The following is a 12,069-nucleotide window of genomic DNA, read 5'->3' on the forward strand; positions in this document are numbered from 1 at the left end:
GAAAGGAGAAACCTTTCATTTCTGATTTAGTTCTGTGGGCACTGGCCATTTGTTCCCATGCCAACGTTGGTTAATTGATTTCTTCTCCCTGTTTTTTTTTGTTCAAATCTCCTCCTTTCTTGTGTATTTCTCTTGAGAAGTCAAAACCTTTTAAGAAAAAAAAAGGTTTTACTACACTAAGCAAGTTGAATTAATTTATGTTCCCTCTTCCTAATAATTTTTCCAGTCCTATACTTTTTTCAGTTTAGGTGAATCTTTCTTTGCACAGTGTGCTGAGGAAACATTGCCAATGCCTTGTATAATTACATTAATATGTTCTTATCTCTACTGGAATTGATTAATGCGTCAGACAGAGAGTTTTTGATCTTCCCAGGTACAGAGAAGCTGCGTCTCTGGCACTAATGCACAGCAGGTTCAGTTCTTACTTGCTGGGTTTTACATGGAGTACATCTGAAAGGTCTTTTAAAAGGATTCTAGTATCACTGTCCCTGTTTTACAAAGACAGTTCAGATAATGAAATAACTTGCCCAAGGCCACACAGCAGACTGATAGACAAAATAAAGTGAAGACTATGTGTATCTTGACCAACAAATTCTTTGTCCTCTAAGCTACAGATTACAAAGAGAAATCAGATAGGCCTTTTTAAACTAAAGTTTAGAAAAAATAAAGTTAAATATTACAATTAAGGAGGATGGAAGACCTTTTGATAAACGAGAAAGTGGCCCCCATATGAAATTCTTTTTTTTTTTTTCACAACACTTTAAAAAAAAACTCCAGAAAACATGTCAGAGCACAGAATTGCTTTGTACTCGCGACAGTTTTCATCTGTGGAATACAGGCTATCCTTGCCAGGTCAGAAATAATTTCCAGCTTGCAAGGAGACAAGCAGCTGTATTACAGGCTCAAGTAATATTGCAGAGCCTTGATTCTGCAAGACTTATATTTTTTACTTTATTCACTGTGATTAGTAGCAGGTGCTTACATGGCTTTTCATTAAGTACTCAAATGCATGTTTGGAAGGTTTTAGTCAAAAAGTCATTGGAAACTGGGACAGTAGAAGCCTCTGAATTTGGGACCTCTGTCCCAATCCACTGTCCTCCTCTAGATTTCTTAAAATGTTGCCATGGTCACCTTTCTCTGAGACAAAGAGAAAGCTTCTGGGAAAGTAGGTACTACTTACATTTCATTGCTTGCATCAAGGTCTGAAAGACTAGCCTTCACTGATTTAGATCTTATTGGAAGTTCATAATCATGTTATCTCGATTAAAGAAACATAGAACTGTCGAGGTTGGGAAATATTGGTGAAGATTGCCCTGTCCAACCTCCTGCTCAAAACAGGTCAGCCATGCCAGCTTACTGAGAGGTGTGTCAAGTAACATTGAAATATATCCAAGAGTGGAGACTCCACAACTTCTCTGGGCAACCCGTTCCAGTGTTTGACAACTCTCATGGAAAAAACCCCAAAGGTTTTTCTCATGTTTCAGTGAAGTTTCATGTATTTTAATTTTTGTCATTTTCCTCTTGTTCCTTCAAGGGATGTGACCAGGAGGAATTTACCACCATTATCTTTATTGTCTACCCACCACACCAGTCTTAAAATGGATGTTAGGAGGTGGACAACTGGACATATTGCTGAAGTGCGAAAGAACACTATCCACTTCTCTTTCCATGTTCATCAAGAAAGTCACCCCTTTGTAGAAAGCCATCTGGTTGATCAGATTTGATTTCCCCTCCATAATCAGACTTGATTTCCCCTCCCATTCCAAGTACACCCTGTCACCTTCTTGTCTGTAAATGGTTTCTAGGATTACTTGCTCTATCACATCATGGAGAAAGGGTAGGTCCCCTCTTTTAAAATGATTTCTAAACTGCTTGATGTCCACTGAAGGTGATCATACATGACTCTGAACTTTACCACTGGTCTTAGAAGCCTGGAATACTGAGGGTATAAAGAAAGAAAGGAGTAGGGCTTTGAGAACCTCAGCCTTCTCCATATCTTTTTCACCAAAGCTCCCTGCCCACAGTGGGGCTACATTTTCTCTGGTCTTTGTTTTGCTGCTGATGTCCTTGTGAAAACCTTCCATGTTGGTGTTCACATGTGTTGCCATATTCACTTCCAGATGAGCTTTGGCTTTCCTGAACCCATCCTTCCACTGTCAGACAGAATTTCTACAGTTCTCCTAGGCCACCTGCCCCTCCTTGCACCTTCTGTACTCCTCCTTTTTATGTCCATGCCAAGTTAGGAGCTCCTTGCTCAACCACACAGCCTTCTACTCTCTCTGGTTCTGCTTGTTGGCATGGGCCATTCCTGAGCTTGGAGCCCAGTAGCTCTCCTGGACTCCTCCTCTCTCCAGGGCTGTCTCCCATGGGATTTTTCCAAGCAGATCTCTACAGGGATTACATTCTGTCCTGCAGAAGTCCAAGGTTGTGTTTCTGTAATTTGCTCTGCTACTCTCCCTCAGAATCCTGACCTCTGCCATCTCATGGTCACTGCAGTCTAGGGTGCCACCAATCCTCATATTCCCAACTACTTCCTTCTGGTTTGTAAGTATCTGGTCCAGCTAAGCACCTTTTTTCTTGGCTCCTCAATCACCTGTGTCAGGAAGCTGTTGTTTACTATTTTTTTGGAAATGTCTTGAATATCGGGTCTATTGGTAACAAAAAGCGAGTAAACCACACTTCTTTTTGAGATAATATCACATAGGTTCATAGATGTAGGTTTTTTCTAACTGAAAAAATGCTGGCCCCAAGCTGAAACACTCATCTGTAGTGTTTGCTTAATGCACAAATCAGGAGTACATAGGCTTGGATACAGGACTGAGGATTGCAGTGACTTATTCCTCAAATGTAATTGGCACAGATGTCAAGTTTTCCACCTCATCAAGCCGTGGAATGACAGTTCAGATTGTCAGCAAGTTCTCTATTTTAGGAGCAAGACATATATTCTGCCGGACTGCAACTTCCAGAAAAACAGAAACAGAGTTTTGAATCTCTGAAAACTTTTTGCTGCGCAGATCTGTGTATCTGTACCAAATTACATATAAACTTACGTTTTTACTATATTAATTTGCCATCTCATACTACAATTAATTTGCTGTTTGCACAAGGTTTATTTGCTTTTTATGCTAGTAGCTTTCTTGTGAGGAAGACTTTTATAGTACATCCATGAAGATGTTATTATGCAGTGATAGGCTCTCAAACAGAACTCGGTTTTGCTCCACTCTCTGCTTAATATTTGAATTGCAGCACTAGTTTAAGAGATCTGCTTGGGTTTGGTTTGTGACTTTTTAGGGGGGGGGAATGGTGTGACTGTTTTGTATATAAACAAAAATGGAGGCATAATACCATCCCTGCCCTGCTCCATGGGGTCCCGTGTGCCCCCACAGATGCACGGGTGGGTTCAGTGTTACAGTCGGTAGCAAAGAGTCCAGAAGGGCATTTGGGTGCGTTCTAGCAGGAGCATTCATTGCTGCTACACTGGCGAAGGTTACAGCGGCAAATATGAACATGATCCCAAAGTTCACAGTTTTGTCCGGGGGCGGGGAAAAGGCAGGACCAGGGAACAGGGACCAGTGGGGAAGCTCTGGGGGGGTGACGAGGGGTAGAGGCTGACAGCCAACCAGGGAATCCAAACTGGGATAGATTAACAGAACAGAACAAGCATCTCGGGAGGAGCCCTCTTGGCCACCCCGATACAAAGCGGCTCCTGTGGTAGGAGGGACTTGTCTTACTGAGAGCTCTCTGTCCCTTGTAATGTATGTTCACCGGCCACCACAGAGGCATATTTTGTCTGCCAATATGTATTTAATAACTGAGTTTGTCTGGAAGCGGAGATGAGGCCTTTTTATTCAGCAAATGCTAAGTCACCCTGTGGGATGGGCCATTACCCATTACCCTTTTATCATTAGTAGCTCTGCAATATTGATTTTCTGTAAGGTTCACTAGGTCTCTTCCAAGTCCCTGTCTGGAAAAGGAAATGGAGAAAGGACCATGACTGCAGAAAAGGGGAGACAGCAATGCCGTGGGCTTAGAGAGTGGTCTTCATGCTGTAAAGGAGATCCAGCCCTGTGACACTGAGAGCAGCTGCTCGGGGAACAGTCCTTGCTAGAATGGTGTTCTTACAAAAAGTCTTTCATCCTAGTGGCTGAAATGTCCTGAATCATGGGGACCGCAGGGGACGATGCAGCTTTTACTGCTGAGTAAAACTTCAAGAAGTATTTTGTTTTTCATTTTACCAGCTTTCGAGTCTTCTTGCTCCTTTGGCATGTTGCTAGCTTCTGCTATAAAGTACAATTGATACTGCGCTTGTTTTTGCAGAGAAGGTGTCACTTGCTAAGTTTAAAGAGCTGCATAATTTTCAAGTGCTTTTGTATTACTACACATGTGCAATGAGAGTCTGAAATCTAAGCTCTTTTCCAGGCAGTTATTTAGCATAGAAAAATTAATCACACTTTCCATTTTCTTAGCTAGTTATGTCCATTGTATTAAAACTTGGAGCAAAGTCTACGTATTGATAAACCCACTCAACTTGTGAAATAGCTTGACGTCTTCAAATATTTTAGCAAAAAACCTTATTTTATTAATAAACGATTGGTTAATAAGGTAAAAACCTAGAATTAGTATCTTGACTTCTATGTATTGTATATCTAGACTTCAATAAAGCATTCGACACCATCTCCCACAGATCCCCCAGGATCCTCCTAGAAGAACTGCTTGTGGCTTGGATGAATGGACTCTTTGATGGGTAAAAAACTGCCAGGATGGCCAGGCCCACAGTGGTGGTGAATAGAACTAAATCAAGTTGGTGCCCAGTCACCAATGGTGTTCCCCAGGGCTCTTTTGGGGGTCAGTTATGTTTAACATTATTGACAATCTGGACATTGGAATTGAGTGCCCCCTCAGTCAGTTTTCAGATGGCACCAAGCTGGGTGGGAGTGTTGATCTGCTGGAGGGATGGAAGGCTCTGCAGAGGGATCTGGACAGGCTGGATCAATGAGCCAAGGCCAGTGGTGTGAGGTTCTACAAGGCCCAGTGCCGGGTCCTGCCCTTGGTTCACAACAACCCCAGGCAGTGGCACAGGCTGGGGCAGAGTGGCTGCAAAGCTGCCCACAGGAAAAGGACCTGGGGGTGCTGGTGCCAGCAGCTGAACATGAGCCAGGGTGTGCCCAGGCGGCCAAGAAGGCCAATGGCATCCTGGCCTGTACCAGCAACAGTGTGGCCAGGAGGACCAGGGCAGGGATTGTCCCCCTGTACTCAGCACTGGTGAGGGCACACCTCAAATCCTGTGTTCAGTTCTGGGCCCCTCAGTTTAAAACATACACTGAGCTCCTGGAAGGTGTCCAGAGAAGGGCAAGACCCCTTGTGAAATCTTTAGAACATGTCATATAAGAAACCTCTGAGAGAGCTGTTTTCCTTTAGTTTATAGAGAAAAGAAGGCTCTGAGGGAACCTCATTGCCCTCTACAACTGCCTGAAAGGAGGCTGCATTGAGGTGAGGGTTGATCTCTTTTGCTCTGCCTGCAGTGAGAGGACAAGAGGAAATGACCTTAAGCTGAGACAGTGGAGATTCTGATATTAGAAAACAATTTTTCACCATTAGGATGATCAAGCATTTTAATAGGTTGCCAAGGGAGGTGATAGAGTAAACATCCCTGCAGGTATTTAACAGGCATCTGGATCTGGTAATATGGTTTAGGGGTGGGCAGCTGGATTGGATGACCTAGAAGGTCTCTTCCAACATTGATGATTTTTTGATTTCAATAGATGTTTTAGTGTTTTGTTTTAGAAGAAAGTAAGTGGAAGGTAGTGAGTAAAGAACAGATGAAATATAAGGGTGACTTGTGTGTTAAGTCTTTACTATTCAAGGCTGGTATGAAAATAAAACAAAATGACATTGTTCCTGGAAAAACTTATGATGTCAGGGAATAGCTTGTTTACCTGCATTAACTAGTTGCCTGCTGCAGAGTTGAGGCTGAAACTGCCAGCTATAGGAAATGCTTCAGAAGCTGGTTTTACACGTAAGATCTCACGGGAATGTAATTCAGCCATCACCATGCTAAAATGTATCTCTTCTTCCCCTGTTTGTTGTGCTTTCAGCCAGCTCTTGCTATGCATTACAGAATTTGTATGGAGATGGGAAATACATAGAAATCAAAGCATACAACCATTTTTTTTCAGGACTTCTGGAAATTAGAACTATGTACAGGCTACAATGTGTAGAGATGAGAAACTGATATGATACAGGCACTGGCTAGGTTCTGTCCGTGTAAAAGCTAAAATCTGTGCTGTCTTTGTATGACAGACTTATCCCATGATGAAGCTCTAAAGAGTACTTCATCACTTGGTTTCACAGATCCACGGATTTATCAGTGGTGTCAGAGCTGAGAAGAAGGTGCATTTCATACATGCTGTTAACACATTATTCAAGTTCTTCAAATTCATCCAGGCTTAGCTTTCTCCTCTGACATACTAAATTCTATAGCCAAAGATGCAACTGAAAACAGCCAGGCAGATGCAGTCACTAACCTAAATACTTTCTATGTTCTTAAGAAGCTGTGTCCTCCGTCCCCCCTAACTGGTACCATCTACACAGCAATGAGACTCACTGCCATGGAGCATGACAGAGTGTTCAATAAAATACTTTCTGCCTCTTTCTCTAATAGAGGGATAACTTCAATGCCTCAGTGCCTCAACCCCCATCTACTGACATTTAATGTGACCTTAGTGCTGAACAAGTTTCAGCAAGAAGAGTTTAAAGGTCAGGGAAAGCAGCAAGCATGGATGAACATGTGTATGAAAACATCTTTACATCTTGTAAAACAAGAAGTTCAGAATTAGCCCTGCTGTGAACAGGTGGACAGGTGTGCCAGTTTCTAGAAGTTTCTAGACAGAGGTGAAGTTTAATAGCTAACAGTTTTTAAGACCTTTTAAAAACAGTTCTTAAAAGGGCAGTTTTGGTGCAAAGTTCTTCACCTGGAGAAGCATCTTATTTCTCAAAAAAGTCAAACAGAAATATTTAATGAGTTTTAGTACTATTTGCATTGTATGCAATTTTAACAGCAGGTAGAACTAAGAACTGATAGAAACCTAACAGATAAAGTCAATTTGATGCCAGATAACATTAGTTCCTGAAAACTGGAGTTGGACTCGATGGAGTTGGTCTCAATGGACTTGAGGATCCTTATGGGTCTCTTTCAGCTTGAAATGTTCTATGATTCTAAATACAAAAAAAAGGGAAGGGAATTTCCTTATAGAACAATTGCATTCAGGAAATGAAGCACAGCACAGAGATTGTTTTGCAGTGCTGATTTCCTTGGCTTGTACTCAAACAGCGCTGTGCTTGTTTCTAGATGATTTCTGATCCAAGCCTTTGGAAAATGTTTTCCTAGAACATGGAATTTCCTCTTGGAGTACATTGGATCTGGAAGCCAACACACAAGAATTTGCATTTTGGCTTTGTATTCTTCAGATTAATTTCAAACCAGATGACTAAACAGAAAAGGAATGGAAGTTTCATAATTCTTAGCTTGAGCACAACATGCAGATAATGTATGGGATATTTGAGGCTGTTCAGCTCAGTTTTGCAAAGTCAGGTGTTTTCACCAAGGATACATCAACTTGAACAGACGATCTTATTTTTGTCTTAACCAAAGTACTTTTGTGAATTATAGGTGTTTTTATGAAATGTAATCAAATGAAGATACTTTCTGGAGTAAAATTTTCCAACACACTTCTCTGACCACATTGCACATCTTGTGTTGTCCTTCATGAGTGCAGAGGATCTCCGCACTTTCTGCCAAGGTCATCTGGGTGGGTTGTACAAGCCAGCTCAGATGGATCTTTTCTGCTAGTCATTCTTTAACAGTAACCTCCAACATGCCAGTATTTCGGAGAAGAAAGGTACAGTTATTCCGTCTTGAAGAAGAGAGAGTCATATAGACTAAAGCTATGTTTCAGGGTTTTTTCCATCAATAGAAAATATAAAACCCAAAAAATATGGGTATAGTATATGTAGCCGCAGTACTAAAATGTTCTTCATCCCAAGTAATCATCCTATTTCAATCACTTGACATTCATAGTTGTACTCCCAATGAAGCATGAGATCCCTCAATCATTTTTGTTCTAGTCTTTTCAGATGTAGTAATAAAAAGTTGATGAAATGTTTTCAAGATAAAAGACAGAATAGATTAAGATACATCTATAAGATTGCTTGTCTGATCACAAGCGCATACTGCACAGCTTCATATTACCAGACCATTTTAGCAACTTATTCAGATTTTAACAAAGCTTATACAGACTTTGTCTTGTCACTCATTATTCCTCCAACTAATTTTCAACATCTTACAGTCCAATTCAGTCTTCTGTTTTTGCTGTATTCCATACAGTCCAGGTAGAGCAGCACCCATAATGTTTCAGGTTGGATATCCACACCAAACTGGAACCGGCTGATCTTTCCCTACTTTTTCTACTAGGCTCAAAGAACTTCAGGACAAAAAATTCTGGTTTATTTTAGGTGTAACTGGATATTAGAGGTAGCACAGCAGTTACACTTCATATGTTCAGACAATCACTAAAAAGGAGTGGTTCAGACTACAGAGAAAAAAGAAATCTGTGATAATTTTATAATGCAAAGAAGTGGAGGAGAATGCCTTGCAGACTATTACTGGTGCAAACAAAGATCATGCAGGGTAGGTGTGCAGATTAGTGTGCCTTGACTTACATGTTGCAAAACTGAGACTCAGAAGAAGTGAGTAATAAGTCCTATCAACTTCATTTTAAAAGAAAATTCATCAACAGTAGGAAAAGTGGGGAGGTTTTCTTTAGATAAACAAATATACAATAATAAAATGTGGAGAGCAAGCTGCATGTTCATTCTAAGTCACCCTTTATTTACAGTCCATAAGGCCAAATTTTTGTTGCTTACCAGTAGTGTGTCACCTTGGTAAAGAACAGAAGATAGTATCCAATGTCCTATTCACTGTAGCCTTAAGTGACCACACACTTTATTTGCTTGATAGACACCTTGCAGCTGACACAGCTAAGCAATGAAATGCTTCCCAGATGTCTCAGTGATGTCCCCATGACAGCAAAGCCTATGTGCTGCAACTTCCCCTAAAGTTATCAGGAACAGGTTCATTATAAATTATTGTTTAACATATCCGGAATATTTTCCTTTCCTATTAAGTGTTCAAGAACCTACAGAATTTGTTGAACCTTTCTGGAGGTAGTTACAAAGTTACGTTCAGTGTCTGTTATCAATAGCTTGAAAAGTGAATGGATGATTGAAGTTCAGTAGCAAACTCATGAAAAACTATTCTTTTCTCCATCTTTGATATCTCACTTCCTGCAATTGGATAGAGCTGGACAGCTGTAGAAGACCTTTCACATTAATAAATCCAGACCAAATTTTTCAATAAAACAACTCCTGAAATAATTTTGGCAATGTAATAAGAGGGTTATCTACCCCAGCAACCTCCTTTCAGCTTTTTATGCAGAAATCAGGGACCCTGGATTTTTTTCTAGCCTTCTCTAACTACTTTGAAACATGACATTAGCTTGCTGAGTCATTTAATAGTTCAAGGATACTTAAACTGAGTCAAATTTAATATTAATCCATAATTATACTTTGGATCATCCCAGTTTTGTCCCACAGAAAAGTTCAGTCTCCACATTTTGGATAAAGTTGTAGTGATATTCACAATAAAATTTGTATAGATTGTTTTTGTGCTCTGTGAAAAAAAAATCCTGAGTATAAAACATTAGATTAGCATGGGAAAAAACATGTTTTAATGAAATTCTTAGAAAAAAAGCAGCAAGTCCACCTTTAAAAACTTACTTTGGTTGTTCTTAACACTGACAGCCACACAAGTCTATCAGTATGGGCCTGAGTCCCATTTTCAAGATGTCTTTAACTCTCCAGGGAGAATTTATAACCTCCAAACATGGCCATAGATTTTGGTCTTGTTACTGAAAGACAGTCTCCTCAGGAGGCATTTGAAAGGTCTGAATAAATGCTTGGAGTGATAAACCATGGAATGAGTCAAAGATTAACAACTTGCACAGAAACTGCTGTACAAATTATACAATTGACCTGAGGATTTCAGTGAGGATTATATGACTTGAAATATTTGATACTAGCAAGTGGTAGCAGAAAACATGTTTCTATGCCATGTCTAAGAAGCGTCAGATCCATGGCTTTACAAGTGGTTAAAACATACTTCCTCCAAGTAATATTGAGAAGCAAAGCCACAGAAAACAGAAGGGTCACCCAAAGGGCTTGGGAGACCTTTCTCAGGATAGCTCCTTCTCCAAAGGCTCTGTGGCTGTTTGCACAGACCTTGACAGGTTCAGCCCTTACAGCAGCTTCTGACCTTTTAACTGTGCTTCTCTTTACTCTTTAATTCCCCCACTACTTAAGTGAACAAAAGTAGGATCTCAGGTGTAGCTTTGTGTGAAATGCTGGTGCTTATTTCACTGGCACAAATGTTGTTTAGGATCAGTGCTTTCTGCCAGAAAAAGAGAGAACATGATATGCTGGTCTTCTCTGTGTAAGAACTCTAAATATTTGACCACTGGAATGCATCAGATTCATGTTGCATGTTACTCTCTGCTAAAGATAGAGCCATTCCCTTATTGCCATAGTTTTCAGCTCCACAGTTTAGTCACTCTGCTATAACTTCATTAACTTCAATTAACAGCCATGTCTTCTACCATTTCCCATATAACACTGTGATCTGAGCATCCATTTAAGTCAGATGTACAGTGTATGCCCTTCATCATTCACTTAATGACTAGAGTAATAGATAGAGAACTGTGCTATTTTATCATGATTTTTACTAATTGCAAGGAAAAGTGGAAAACCTGACCATGACCAGTGAGTCCCTTCTTTGAGAAAGACAAATTGTCTTCCGTGTTAATGGTAATCATTAAAAGAAATAATCTACTCCTGTCCACAGGTTAGTAGCTGAAGAAAACAGCATACTAAAATGGCATCAGAAGAAGAGCAGTTCCTTCTAGTTTGATTTTACCAGATTTTGCTGCACACTGGCGGCACAGTTTTGTTGCCGTGAATGTTTTGCACTGTATTTCCAGACAGAGGTTCATGAAGTGAAAAAAAGTTAAGCATCTGCTGCCTGTGTACATCAGTATGTACATTAATGTATTTAAGCAAGGATACTCAGTGTGGATTTACAACTTACTAACAAGTAACCACTTGAATTATGACAAAGAATTAATCCTACAAAGGGTGCAAAGGGAAGAGGGGACACAGGGGAGGACTCATGGAGAGGATAAGGGTTTCGAAGATCTTGATTTGCTGGTTTATATACTGTGTCATAGAGAAAGTCTGCTGCCAAGTTTTGGGAACAGCCATTAAAACAGTCTCCCAGAGTATTCCCTTGCTAACATTTTAAGAATGTTTAAGTCAAAGCTCTCAGATCCAAGTAAGTAACCAAGGAGGTCTAGACAGTAGAGAAGGAGGACTACATTATGTAGCCATGGGCATGGGATATAAGACTGTCGAATCCCCTTCCCTGATGTCACCCAGATGCACTGGAAGCCTCCAGCAGAGCAGATGGGATTAGACTGCAGTTCAGCTAGGTGCCTAGTTTAGCTCTTCACTGATTAATGTTCTGTGTTTGGTTTTAAATAATCGGTAAGAAAAGAATAAAGCAAGGAATAAACAGAGGTTTGGTCCCAGTAAGCCAGTGCAGAAGCCTAGAAGATAAGGGGACTGATGTGTATGTGTCAAACACCGATAGACAGATAGCTGTGGAGCCAGCCAAGGATTGTTGGTAATAACAACCTGTGAGAAAGAACAGGATGCAGCTGGAGAAGGGGCCATGCAGAGATAGGGCAGCACTTTTCTGGGACAAACATCCTTGTTATGGCTCCTACAGATAAGCAGAAGTACAGGTACATCTCAAGGGCAGGAATGAGGCTGAGAAGTGGGCATGGACCTTGTAGGGGAGGAATCAAGACCACTCAAGACCCCCAAAGCCCTCTGGCCCAATTCCGGAAAGGTCTGAAAGAATGAACTGTGCATGATAACTGATTTGTATAGAAAGTGAGA

This window comes from Corvus cornix, chromosome Z (genome assembly GCF_000738735.6).
Source record: "Corvus cornix cornix isolate S_Up_H32 chromosome Z, ASM73873v5, whole genome shotgun sequence".
NCBI lineage: Eukaryota > Metazoa > Chordata > Aves > Passeriformes > Corvidae > Corvus > Corvus cornix.